At 43.9% G+C, this 12,809-nt stretch overlaps 1 protein-coding gene across 2 annotated transcripts in view; it reads right to left on the bottom strand.

Moving 5' to 3' along the window:
• nexmifb (neurite extension and migration factor b) overlaps positions 1 to 7,975 on the bottom strand; it is a 68,471-nt gene extending 60,496 nt beyond the window's left edge. For both annotated transcript variants that reach the window (XM_053878689.1, XM_053878690.1), the window contains exon 1: positions 7,453 to 7,975. The gene's annotated coding sequence lies outside the window, so the exon portion shown is untranslated. The remainder of the gene's footprint in view (positions 1 to 7,452) is intronic.
• Positions 7,976 to 12,809: the final 4,834 nt, after the last annotated feature.

Here is a 12,809-nt window from a genome sequence, read left to right on the forward strand (position 1 = left end):
AACCCTTTTTTTTTTTTTTTTTTTCTCATCTCCTCCCCCTTAGATCCGCCAAATCAAAGATAAGGCTAATGAAGGTGGCTTATTATTTTAGCACTCTGGATGCTGACCGTGTCCTGCAGAATATGACTCTTCAGGTTTTGACATGCCATTTAAAAAAAAAAAATGAAATACTGTTCGAATTATACGGAGGGCAATGAATCTATTAGTGTTATTATATAACAAAAACAGAGGCGCTATTGCCACCGCGCGAGCCGCTACAAAGGGAACAATACATGGGCGCACACGGCGCGAACCCAATTAAAATCTTTCCTCGTCATATAGCCGGCTCCCTCGTGTCATGTTGTGAATGCGCTGCGTTCACACCCTCCGTGTGTACACCTGTGACCGTCGCATTAACTCCCCACGTGGTTGGGCTCTTTCTCATATTTCCCTGGTCCTGATCTGGGACTGTACCTCCAAGGGGGGCCGCGAGAGCTGCAGCAAAGCAGGGAAATCTCACATCACATCCATCCATCCATCCATCCGCAGTATAAGAGCCTGATAAGGAAGCGGGAAATGAGCTGTGAACCTGGCGCTGGCCAATTCCCAGTGGCCACCTGACGACATATTGAGATCAAGCAGTCAACACGGAAAGTGGTTTAATAGAGTCCCTCCTAATTGGACTTTTATTTGTTGATGGTGGGAATCCTGATGCATCGCTTTAATTATAAAAACAAAATGCTTCAGTAGAGAATAAACCTTCCCTTGAACGCGCATTTATGAGCAACCGCAATTAGACGATGGTTTAAAGGCTAAAAAGAAAAGGGAGGTGTGTGGGTTACGTCCAGATGTTATGAATCTAGATGCACCAGTATGGAAAGGTCACGTCCAGAACTCTCACTCCCTCCTGATGGAGCCTCCTCAGGTGCATCCTGGGACTGGTTTAGAGACGGGACCTGCCAATACAGCAGCCTGACTCAAGCAGAGCAAGTTATCTACTCAACAGTCGGATCAATTCTGGGCAGCCAACATCCACGATCATCTCCCTACTTGGTCTGTCAAGAACAGAGAAGTGACAGAGCTCATTTAGAAGCAAGTCACCGCAAAGGCTGACCCCTCTTGTGCCAGAGCACTGAGGCCGATTACAGAAATTCGTACGGATGGAATTGCTTTAGGTCGAAATGCAAAGTCAGGACAGGAGCACAAATTGCCCCTTTTGGCAGTTTGCGATATCATCTAACTGCAGCCACAAATGGCTGTTCCCGATTGTGTGGCACGTCCAGGGTTAGAGCTCCTGACTGGTCGGGCTCTCGGAGTGAATGACTACTTTGTCTTTCCTAGTAAACACACTGGAAGGGGAAATGACTTCATAACCCACCTGCATTCCGACGGAAACGCCCAAGTCGTAACCTTCTCCCCGCTTGGGGCACCTTGCTACTTACTTGTCAACTCAGCAACGGAACACAGAGGACAGACACTGAGTCTCTCGTGGACGACTGACCTCCTCACAGGAACACTTATCTACACAGATCTACTAATCGACTGTGAATAACAGCCATCGACCATCGTAATGGTGCAGAAGAAAGTAGAAAGGACCCGTCGCACCCATGTGCTCTGACTCAGCAGTGCTGATCCGCAGCTTCGCCACGTCACACAACCACAACAACATCACTTGCTAGAAGAACCATGGCATTTGAAGAGAAAGTTCCGCAAATCTTCTTTTAAGTCAAGCAAACTCATCTATATTGGTATTTTGGTTGCGTGTACACCTGCGAGAATTGAAATACATTTTCAAATGTGTTTTTGTTTTGTTTGTATGTTTTACTATATCATACTTTTGTTGGTTAAATGGACTCAATTGCTGTTCAAACACAATCTCTGGTCTGTGGTAAATGTTATTGTCTTAATTCAAATGGGATTTCACATTTCAGTGAGGTTATAAAAGATAAATAAACACACATCAAAGACAGTTCAGAGAACTCTACATAGCAGTTCCAAGAAGAAAAACCCAGTGCTAGTGCTTCCACTGACAATCTGTCTTTTTGGTCACTTTTTTTATGAAGTCTATGTTAATAATCGGGATGCTGACAGGTGAAAATAATGATGTGAAAAATGAATAACAAAAACTGGGTTTCACCTGAGAAAAATGAATTGATGCAACAGAGCATTTTCAAACATCTACTTCCTGTAATACTGTTCCATCCCAAGTGTCACGAGTCGTTGCTGGCCATAATCTCAAATTATAATCTTTTTTTGTGAAGTGAGTGGCAAATTACATTTTCCTGCTTTGAACCAAAACACGAAGTTGAGCTCAGTAGAAGCTTAAAAAGCATGATGTAAGAGTTTGTAAACCTTGTTTCATCTAAATCCTGAATTGAGGACACAAACCCTTCCAGTGTGTCTCCTACATCATTCATAGTATACTGCTGCAGTATTTCTTTTTTGTTAAAAAAAAAAAAAAAAAAGAAAATCGAGCCAAAATGATTACTTTCTTTCTTTTTTTTTCTCAGATGACACATGGAAAAAATAAATATTGACTATCAAAGGACCTCTGTCCTGGATTGTTTTATCAAGTCGGACTGTTATTTGCCTTCTGAATAAATAAAAGAAACCATGTGTAGATACCACTAAAAATAACTCTGAGCTTTTTCTTTTTCAATATATAATTCAACCTGTCTTGTGTTTATGAATGTAGAGGCAATGTTTACCAGGGAAAAACACAATAAAAAAACAACAATAAAGCGCCTAACTGGGGAGCACAGGTCCATGTTCTGGCTATAAAAAAAGACATTGGGGCCCACCTAAATCCTACGCAGGCATGTTCATGTTTGGCAGCCGTGGTCAGAGCGACCGCCTGCAGAGAGCACGTCCAAGATAACCACAGACAGCGTCTGCTCGCATCGACTCGGCCCAATCAGGCTCAGTCAGGGCCCAACATGTAGCCAATCAAGCCTGGATCTGTAATGTATTTCTGTTTGCACTGTTCTCAATCCATTACACAAGTGCGCTTTAGCAGTCCTGCCTCAGCGCCTCGCGCCGCACACACTGACACATATTCCCTAAAAAGAAGCGTTCCTTAAAGTAGATTAACAAAGTTTGCCTGTCAGCTCCAGATGCAATTTTTGCCTGGCTCAGCCACTGTGTTGAGTGTGTGTGTGTGTGTGTGTCTTCCTGGAACATCTCCTGTCTGGGGGCAGGCAGCAAAGAGCTCAGCAGCGCCTCAGTCCCCCAGGACACGCTGCAGCACTCTCCTCGCGGCCATGAAAAGCAATCAGAAGCGTCTCCCTGGTCTAACCTCTACCTCTAATTACAGAAGTCGGCGGCGGAAGCGGAGCGACTCCTCTGCTGGGACCCAGCCAGCGTGTCACATCCCAGATGCAAAGGCTGAGGTGGACACAGCAGGAGTTTGCATGGACTGACCTGACATCAGTAACATCAGGGATTTGCTTTTTTTCATTTCTCAGATGTAACACATCCAGACACGGAGACGTGTGTTGGATCTGCTGTGCGACCTTCTAAATCCGACTGAGACCAGACGAAGAAGGCATCTGTATTTTCTTTCAGCATTTAGAACATCACTCGTAGCATTAAATGCCCAATTCAACGGGACAGCAGGTGGCAGCAGTGTCTCGCCAGCACAACCAAATAGAAACCAAGCAACAAAGTCAGTCACACTTCAGATACAAAGATGGCAATGGCCCATGGGACCTTAATGCAAATCTGGCACGCCACCAAAACCTCATCATCCGCTCCTCGCCTGCTGATCCCTCCTGAAAAAATCCTTGAGATACATCCATAACTTGTCAAGTTCTTTTGCTAGCAAGGCAAAAACATGACCTTCCTGGCAGCAGAAGAAATCAGGAGAGGAAGAAGAATCTCATTGTTAAATTCAGCGGACGGTGGCGCTTTTGTCCTGAAGATAAAAGGGATTTTAAAAAGAAATGCATAGCTTCGAACTCCAGGTGCAGCGCTGCTGCTGAACTGCCGAAACCTTTCTGCAGCAGGAGGAGGGGCACCATAATGCACTGCAACAGTTGAAGCAGTTTTAATCCTGTTTTGGCCGATGCTATTTTTTTCAATAATAATAAATAAGTTATAACTTGTTTATGCTAATTAAATATTTTTTTACCTTGCATAACATTACTGTGGCAGTAAATGAGGTCTTTCACTACACAAACGCAACACAATCTGACTGCTGTGTTAATTGGTTCAGAAAAGTCACAGGCCTCAATAATGTTCTCACCTATTTTTAATATGTCACCACACGGGCCATAATAATAAAGCGGAAAGATAAGAAGCCAATACAATCATGTAAAGTCCTGTCAAGTGTTATGTATTACGGGATGTGAAATATTCATCAGGAGCGAGGGCATGATGAAAGCAAAAATGATGGATGAGATTGAGTACATTCTGTACGGCAGATGTTGAAGTGGAGGCCCATCACACCAGCCCGAGGCTGAAGCAGGAGAAGCCACAGAGCACACATGGGCACGGCGAGATAAGAGACTATGTACACAAGCTGGTGGTGGTTTTATTGCTGCAACATAACGCTTGGATGGCATTTTAAACACATTTTCAGCAAATCTGCCAGTGCTGTCTTTTGCTACAGCGGAGTTGAAATGTGTCATTGGGCTCAATTTCTCACCCAATTTAAACTGAAAGCAGAACAGCACTTTGGAGAGAGCTATGACACTGACCCGGACAAGACGAGGATGCAGTAATGACATACAAATCACAGGCGGAAGCCACACTGGGATATGATACCTCCACTCACCTTTGTGGCGACATCCGTATTTGGGGGTTTAGCATGTCATATTTGCTGCTATATTTAAGTCTAAACTGCTAAGTAGCTTTTAACTCTGGACTCGCTCAGGTTTGCCGGCTTTAACTTTTAACCTTTCAAAGACGGAGAATAACAAACTCCACTTATTAAAGAAAAAATAATGATGTAATGATGAGTCGGGGAGCGCAAAGTTTGAGGTCTGTGGGTTCAAATGTCATCATGAGGCTGTGGATTAAGAATCTCCAAGACAGCTCATGAAAATCAGGATTAAGAAAATGCATTTTTTCAGCCTCTTCTTTCAGCATTTCTCTTCAGGGGGTTACCACAGCAAGTCACAGCCATGACGCTCCTTTTTCATTCATGAATGTCTATGCTTTACAGTAACACACAGACGAAAAATATTGAACACCACTGCTTTAATAACTCGATACCTAAATATCATGTTGTACTTATTATTATTTATTTTTTACCAACTTAAACAAATGACTCAGTTTATTGTATAAATTCACAAAATTAGTGGTTTAGTCTGGATTAGATTATTAGAGCAGCTTCTCATATACAACAAAAAATCAGATTAAAAAAAGTACCTAATTTTATTTTATTATTAGTGTACAATTAATATTTCAAAAATAATAATAATATGTTTGCTTTAAATTAGTATTATTTTCTTCAACAGTCTACTATTATGATTATTCATTTATGGTGTATGATGGTATGGGCAACTCGCTCCGCTGCTCCATTTTCAACTGCAATATTAAACCCGGTGACAAATTTGGCGCCTGCGATCGCAAAGCCTTGGGCCCATGAAGGCATGAGAATCAGCAAAGTTCAATCCAATTCAGCAAAATTACTGAGGAGAAACACCCATTTATGGAAACCAGAATGATGGCAATACGATTCTGGCACTATATAGGCACTCATGATCAGAAATTATGGGCATCCTGCTGAAAAAAACAGGCTGTCCAATGTCTGATGTTTAGGGCCACCCCGGGACGCCCTGATGGCCCTCCAGCTAAAAGCCAGTCGTGGATGTTTCACTAATATTTAATAGGACCAAGGCTGTTGCTGTTGTTGTGATGGGTCACTTTATTTATTTTCTCCCCCAGGAGAAGGTGGTCAAGGCTGGGAGCCACCTTAATGTTACACCCCGTATTCAGGTACTTGAAAAACAATGTGCATATGCAGCTAGCAAACATGTTACCATAGATTAAAAGGCAGGAGAAACTCTCAAAACTAGTATTTGACCTGCTTTTCTACTCACTACAATCACCATAACCCAGCACCAGTACTGATTCATAAAAAAAAAAAAAAAGTACTTTATGAGCTTTATATGACCGGATCAGTAAATAGCATGCAGAATAACAATTCTCTTTATGGAGGCGAGACATTGGTTTATAGCAGAGTCTCATTGTGTATTCATGGCATAATAAGTCAACAGCTTCTTCGCTACCTTTGGGGCAAAGATGGCTTTTCACCCAAAAACCACAGCTACACAGCAAAATGGTGATACGAGGTGATGTGGTAGACAAAAAAAAATGTATCAGTGTCTTTTTTGCGGCAGACTTTTTCGTGAGCCAAATCGTGAGCAAGTACATTTCAATCCTTCACATTTTTACAGTGGAGGATGTACAGGTCTTCTGGTTGAAAACTAACCACAGCAGCACATGAGGCGTCCGGAGCAGGATACACACATCACCTCGCCCCGGGCCGAAAGGCACACTGTGCTGCCACACATGATAATGACACCCACATCAACGTGTCAACTCAATTTGCTCCTGGAATCAGGCGTCTTTGACTCAATCAATAGCTTCTGGCCTCCACTGCTGGCCTCACAATGCAGCAGGAAACCCTGCAGAGCCGTGCGCTGTATCCCCAGAAAACAGAGCGAATAAACATGCAGTGGACACAGCAAAAAGAAAAATCACTCCAGGCCATTCATCACACCCATAAAGCTCCTCATGCTGCAGACGCCAATAAACGTTTCAGGTCATTAAATCCTGTTCGGAGGAAAGTTAAGAACAAGACCCTCCATAAAGGTGTGGGCCGGCAGCTCAGGACATTCTCAGCAGGCTCGTCTGCCTGGGACATCCAGTCCACATCTGCCACCGAGCAGGGGAAGGAGACAGACCCAGTAAGCCACTGATCCACTGACCCAACAGCACAGGGGCGCGCGCGCACACGCACCTGAGCGGGAGCTGAGCTCAGCCAGCCTGATGTGCGGGTCAATTTCAAGAATTTGTGTCCATAAATCAATGTTGAATCATCGATGACCGCAGCAGAGTGGCGCGTGAGGGGCTGGTTTGGGGTTTCGCTGTCTCTTTCATTTATCATTCATTGGACTGGGCCATAGATTCCTCATCTCTTATTCATTTTGGGGGGCAGCAGCAGCTCTGCTCAGCATGCACAGCCTTGAATCAAAATGACGTCCGTGCATGGGCCACTGACAATACACGCACGGACACAAACACACGTGTCCATTTCTGCTGGCTTGCGATGCGACGAGAGCGGAATCAGTGTCGGTATTTTGGGGAGGGAGCAGGGGAGGACGGCTGACGGTGGGCTACGGCAGCTGTCCCGAGGAGGCAGGGATGCTACTACAGAAAATGTCTGAGCCCATCACAAACGTACCAGGCTAAATGGAGCTGTCACTTGGTCAGAGAGACAAAAACAGCAGCGTGAAAACAGCTCACCTCCAGAGCGGGTTGGTGTCTCCAAGCGGCGTCGCAGTAGGATCCTTCTCCAGAGTCGTGGACACTACCAAAGATGCAAACACTTCCCCGTCATGTTGCCCCCAGCCCCCAGCCTCAGCAGCAGCAGCAGCAGCGGCAGCAGCAGCCCGGGCCTGGTAGCAGGTGGACGCGCCTTCACAGATGGAGACGGCGCGACTCTCTCCTCCGCCGCCGCTCCATTTTCAATGAGCCGACAATCCCGGAGCCTACAGGGCAGCCAGCATGCCCGAACACCGCGGCGTTTCCTCGGACAAACACGGGCCTGTGCGAGCCCCGGATCCGCCGAGTCCCTCGCTGGTGCCGTCTACCAGACGCCTGATGTTGTCATTGCCACGGCGCGTCTTTTTCTCCGGCTTTTCTTCCTCTGAGTCGTTTTTCCTCCGCAGCCTCACCTCTCCTCTTCCTTGATGTGCGCAGGCTCGCCGTCGCGCGCCCGCCGCGTGCTTCTTCTCTGATTCTTTTCCGTCCCGACCTGGGAGCGCGCGCCGCAAGCAGGGCCGCGCACTGTCGCATGAACGCGCCGCGTGGATCGCAAACACGGCGGTGTCATCGCGCCCCTCCTGCAAACGTCCGACCTCAAGTACAACTCAAACACATGGAACCGTTACACTACAATGGTGAGACTGAATGAAAAATTCTACATGAAAAACACAAGCGTGAGTGAAGCTGTTCATATTGCAGGATATACAGGCGTCGGACAAAAATAATGGAAACACCTTAAAGCTTTTTTTTTAGTTTTAAGGTGTTTCCATTATTTTGTCCAACCCCTGTGTGTGTGTGTATATATATATATATATATATATATATATATATATATATAAAGTCAGTTGGAACTTACCTGTTTCAGTACTTGTTTTATTTGAAGAATAATTCTACAAGATTGTCACTGTATGTATTTTTTTTTTTTTTAGAAAGAAACAACTTTATATCGACCCAAAATGAAAACCCAGATACCAGTAAGTCATTTCAGCGTAATGTGGGACCTTCAACACAAGGCTCGGGGTCAATTTTAGAAACCAATGGGGCGTTCAGGTGCTATGAGATGGTGTAGAATTGCATAACTGACTTTTCACCATCGACTCCGCCTCATGTCACAACCTGTTTCTCCTCACAGCTGCACGTCCGCTTTGGACTTCATTCGGACATTTGTAATCTGCATTTGATCTTCAAACATAAACATCAAAACTCAAGCATCTTCTCTGTTTAAGCCTTAATGTACCTTCTTTTTGAAAATATTGATGTTTATTTTATATTGTACATTCCTTGTCTCTTAAAGGACCTTGGCCTTTCTTGCTTCAGATGCTGTTGTTCTCTGACTGTAAAACAGATTAATGACTAATAAAAGAATAATATTTCATGAACACAAAGACGTGCGAATATAAAACGTGTCAATAGAGCACTCTCTTAATGACTAATGAAGATAGTCTGTCCTCCTACGAGCTGTTTATATTTGGTCACTGGCTCTTCAGTCCACAACAAAAGAATGAACTAACAATCATTTAAAAAGGAAACAACACCATTAGTCAAGTTAAAAATGGGATGTGGAGAAACGATCTTGAAGTAGTACTACTTGAAGACCATTCATTCTGCATTGTGAATGGAATGGTTGTGTTCAGCTGAAGATTAATGCCCAGTTGAAACATATGGAAATGTCTTTAAAATTTGAAGATGCTTCTCAGGGTGACATACTTGACAGGACTCCCTCTGTTGGATGGGTTGAGAAGCAAGGCCATCAGACAGAGGCACAAAGTGGAAGGTCTACAGGAGGGAGATGATATGTCCAGGTTCAACTGGGAGGAAGCCACGGGGCAGATCCATGACATGCTAGAGAGATTAAGTCTCTTGTTTGACCTGGAGACACTTTGTAAAAGTGACGTGCTGATGAAGCTTCATGAAACAGTGTCCTTACAGTCAGAGCCCACTAGATGGCACTTTCTGCTGTGAAATCTTTGGATTTGAACAAGCATGTCAATGAATCCTCAGGTCATTTTTAAAGCAAGAGCGCCACCTGCTGGGCTCTGAAAACAAGGACACTGTTTCATGAAGCCTCATAAGCCCATCGCGACTCTATAAAGGGCGGGAGGTACTTCATCAAGATGTATGCCACATGGAATTCTTTAGATTATGCTCTCATTTATATATTGCATCCCTATAATATTTATTAGAAAAAAAATATAGCCACAGCTTCTTTTAAGTGAAAATATTGAAAAGATATGGTACAGTAAGACACAAAAACTTTGGGTAAATCCACATTGCGCATCCATAATTTGGCTCAAATGATCAGAATGTTAGTACAAATTATTACAGAAGTAGAGTTCTCATGTTACATTCAGCTCGCTTTTGGCAAATACTTCCTTAGGTAACTGAAGTACAGTTCTTCAGTTTTTAATCGCTGACACTCAGAGAAAAAGCCTTCCGAATGTTTTCACTGTCACAATTCATTTTCACTATCCTTTGATGCACTGCCTTTTATCACGAAGCTTGACAGATGCGTAATGATCTCCATGGCAACAAAAAATTCTCATCTTAAAATACAGTTTCATTTGCGAGCGTCATTCATATGTTTACGTCAGCTGTAATATAATTATTCACTTTCAATATACAGTGTGACTCACTTTGCATTTGTATAAGACTTGCTCCAAACAAAACTTCCAACACACAATAGTCTTCGGTTTTTGCTTTCGTCTCATGGGACAATTGGAGTGTGAATTAAATGTTCATTCTGTCCTACAGAGATTTTTTTTTTTTCTGACATTTAATTCATTAAAAAAAAAAAGATGACCAACAACCATGATGACCACATCGAGGAAGGGAGAAACTGTAAAAGTAGAAATGAAAGGAAAAGGGCAACAGAGAATATTGGATAGGGACAAGGAAAAAAGATACAGAGGGAAGGAAGAAAAGATAAGGAACAAGGAGGGATGGAGAAGGGAAGGAAGAATGAAGGGGAGAACCTATAAAATAATAAAAGAGAAGAGGGAGGAGCAAAGAAAGGAGGGAAAGAAGGGTAGAGGGAAGGAAACAGAGGAAGTAACCAAGAAAGGAGGCAGAGAAAAAAGGGATATAACAGAGGGATGAAAGTAGAGGTAAATGAAAGAATGGCAGATAGAAGAGAGGATGAAAGACATATGGAGGGTGGGGGGGAAGAAAAAGAATGGTGTGTTAGAGCAGCCAAGGAAAGAAACAAATGGCAGAGATGAGATAGGGGCAAAGAAAAGAGGAAAAGAGGCCAGGTAGGATAAATGGTGGAAGGATCCAAGGACGAGAAAAGAAACAAAAATCAATAATAGCAAGAAAGGAAAAGACAAATAGAAGGAAAGGATTGAACAAATGAAAGAAGGAAGAAAGTGATGAAATGAAGAAGGAAAGCTAGAGGCAATGGAAAGAGGAAGGCCGGAAGGATTGATGTTAAAGAAAGGTATGTGATGCAAGGAAAGCTGGGAGAATGAAATGCCAAGAAAGACATGAAAGAAGTGAGGGATGTGGCAGGAAACACAGGGAGAGTACACCGACCGAAGAAGACAAGGAAGGATGGAGAACTGATGAAATGAATGAAGACCAAAGAAGTGAGGAAGGAACCAAAGCGGCATGGTGACTACCTAGAAAGGAAGGAAGTTACAAACAGGAGGAATGTTTTTGTCCGTTCCGCAGTACGAGACACTGAAGTAATTAAACACACACAAGTTGTAGACGCCTCACAGGGTTGTTTGTAGGAACAACGTTCGCAGCGTATTGTGGACGGCTCACAGAAGAACAGCAGTTGTGCCATCCATAAATGAATGGGAGCGAGACGTGATGGTGTCGGTGAGAGAAACCCTGCAGCCGCTCACCACACACTGAATAATGGAGCAGCTCCGGCGGGAACAACCCTGTGATGTGACTTTACTGGGACAATGTGTTAATCACAGCCAGAGTTCCGAACATCGCCACGCTCGCAAGGTTGTGTGAAAATGAGTGGCAACTAGTGGCGATGAAGTGTCATGTGCTGGTGCTCCTCACAATCTCATCAGTGAAATCTTCACGCATGATTGATTATTAGGTCTATAAATTGAGCTACTTAAACACACTTCCAAGCGCTCTTCTCCTCCTTCCCCTCTTTTAAAGACTGTCAATTCATTCAGAAACCCAGTCATTGGACTGAAAAATGCAAGGAAATTGACAACAATCCACTATATGCTGCTGAAGCTAGCGTCAGCTTCATGGGTGTTTCTCTCGCTCCAGCTCTGTCAGGGGAGGGCTAGTGATGTGCTGATGAAGCTTCATGAAACAGTCTCCTTATTTTCAGAGTGGCTCTAAAAGATGCTCTAAAATCTTTGGATTAGCTTTCAATGAAACCTCAGATCATTTTTAAAGCAAGAGCACCAGACCCACAGTACCTTCTATCAACTGGGAACAGCAGGTCCGAGCTCCTCACCCTATCTTTCAGGGAGAGTCAGAGTAGCTGGGATAGGCTCCAGTGCCCTCAACAGGGGGTAAATGGAAGGGAAAAATGTAAATAATTATTGAGTAAAACTATGAAAATCTGGAATATCGACGTACATGTCGCAAGAATAAACAATCCGATTCACAAGGTGATACGAATCTTGTTCCTGAACAGAGCAGAGGAATTCGCAGATGCCTACCAATGCGCTTTGTTTTATAAATGCTAGCCAGGTTCTAAAGCGAGTTCCACAACTTTAAGTTACGTTTCCTCCACAAGCTCACCACCCGAACCGCTGGAAGTCCACACAGGTGATCCTTCAGCACGGCCGGCCACTGAGGTCATCATGCTTCTCGCTCACCCTGGTGACAGCCGGGGCGCAGCGGCGGGCCCCTCGCTCCCACCCCACTACAGTAGAACTGGGATGTGGCCACTAGCGTCTGATCCTTCATAAATATGCATCAGCAGCTCCTCGGAGGAGATGGGAGTTATTTCCACTGTTTTGTGTGGGAGTGTAAATTTATGTGCGTAATCCTTGTGTACTATATCACCGCTCCCGGTCAAAACGAGAATGAATATTCACACATGCGTGCTCTGATACACAGTGGCATGATCCTCTAATGTCGATAAACACAGATATGGTGGTCTCTGACGCTCACTGGGAGAGATTCCTCTGCTGATCCGTGACATTTCTATATCTCCATGTGGATCAGCGAATGAGAACTCACCAGTGAAGTTAAGATGCAATTTTAATATTTCACAGGCAGAAAGGTCTTTTCTCTGAAGAGCAATAAAAACAAGCCCGAGTTTTTTTTTTTTTTTCCACGTATAAAAAATGCACGAGATTCTCTGTTTGTTGTTATTTTTCTAAATGTGGTGAACTCTGATGAACTCCAGC

This window comes from Synchiropus splendidus, chromosome 11, assembly GCF_027744825.2.
Source record: "Synchiropus splendidus isolate RoL2022-P1 chromosome 11, RoL_Sspl_1.0, whole genome shotgun sequence".
Classification (NCBI taxonomy): Eukaryota; Metazoa; Chordata; class Actinopteri; order Syngnathiformes; family Callionymidae; genus Synchiropus; species Synchiropus splendidus.